At 45.5% G+C, this 1193-nt stretch overlaps 1 protein-coding gene across 1 annotated transcript in view; it reads right to left on the reverse strand.

Annotated features, from left to right (window-relative positions):
- Positions 1 to 1193, reverse strand: part of CPXM2 (carboxypeptidase X (M14 family), member 2) — a 135026-nt gene that overhangs the window by 5968 nt on the left and 127865 nt on the right. The gene's annotated exons all lie outside the window — the stretch shown is intronic.

Below are 1193 nucleotides of genomic sequence, written 5' to 3' on the forward strand. Positions count from 1 at the left end.
GGGTGAGTGAATGGATGTATGGATGTGTGGATGGATAGATGAATGGATGAATGGATAGGTGGGTGGATAGATAGATGGATGGATGAATGGAGGAATGGATGGGTTGGTGGATGGATGAATGGGTGAGTGGACGGATGGATGGAAGAATGGATGGGTGGGTGGATGGATACTTGTGCAAATGCCGTTCTATACAGTGTGATGTCTCATGTTCACTAGATATGAAATCCTCAAGGACAAATAATGGGAACATTAAAAAAAATATTGTTGTGTCAAAAAATGGATGGCTCAATGGCCAGAATGCGTTATACAGTAGTCTATTATATGTCAAGAAAACGATAGCTCAAGGGGAAGAGTGTGGTTCCAGGTGTCACACGAGTCTACTGTGCCCAGTATCTCAGCTACATCTCATCCCTCTAAATGATAATGGGCCTCGGAAGCAGGCACACAGTAGGCTACCTGATACCATCAAAGGTGCTTCCGGAATCTCTATTTCCTTACAGTCAAATGGGATAGTAATTCCTGCAGAGCCAGCTGTAGGGTCCTGTTGTGGGGACAGGAGCTGTTAACACTTATCCGAGAAAAGGCCCCTTCTCCCTCTCAGGGAGGAAGGACTGGGTGAGGAAAGAAGCAACCCTGGGTTTGGCATCAACACCACCAGCCACAATCCCTTCCAGAGGGTGGGAGCTGAATCACCCTGGTTCATTTCTCAGAGCACCTCATTCTTCATCTTTCAAGTCTGGCTAACAATACCAGTTGCCGTCGAGTTATTTCCAACTCCTGGTAACCCCACGTGTCTGCGTAGAACTGTGCTCTGTAGGCTTGTCAATGACTGAGTTTTCGGAAGCAGACCACCAGCCCTTTCTGAGCAAATTCAAATCGTTAGTCATTCGGTTAGCAGCCAAGTGTGTTCACCATTTGTACTGCCCAGGGTAACAAGAACATCAAGAAATAGAAGTGCTGTAAGGACTAACTGAGTTTACACATGGAACACTATCAAAAGAGTGGCATACAGAGTGGCAATAATAGCGTTAGATAATATTACTGTTATAGTATTATCATACTCCTTATAGAAGGAGCTCTGGTTGTGTAGTGGTTACGAATTGGCTGCTAACCTGAAGGTCGGCAGTTCGAAACTACCAGCTGTTCCATGGGAGAAAGATGAGGCTTTCTGCTCCCGTAAAGATTTACAGCCT

Source organism: Chrysochloris asiatica, unplaced genomic scaffold (genome assembly GCF_000296735.1).
Source record: "Chrysochloris asiatica unplaced genomic scaffold, ChrAsi1.0 scaffold00105, whole genome shotgun sequence".
Taxonomy (NCBI): domain Eukaryota; kingdom Metazoa; phylum Chordata; class Mammalia; order Afrosoricida; family Chrysochloridae; genus Chrysochloris; species Chrysochloris asiatica.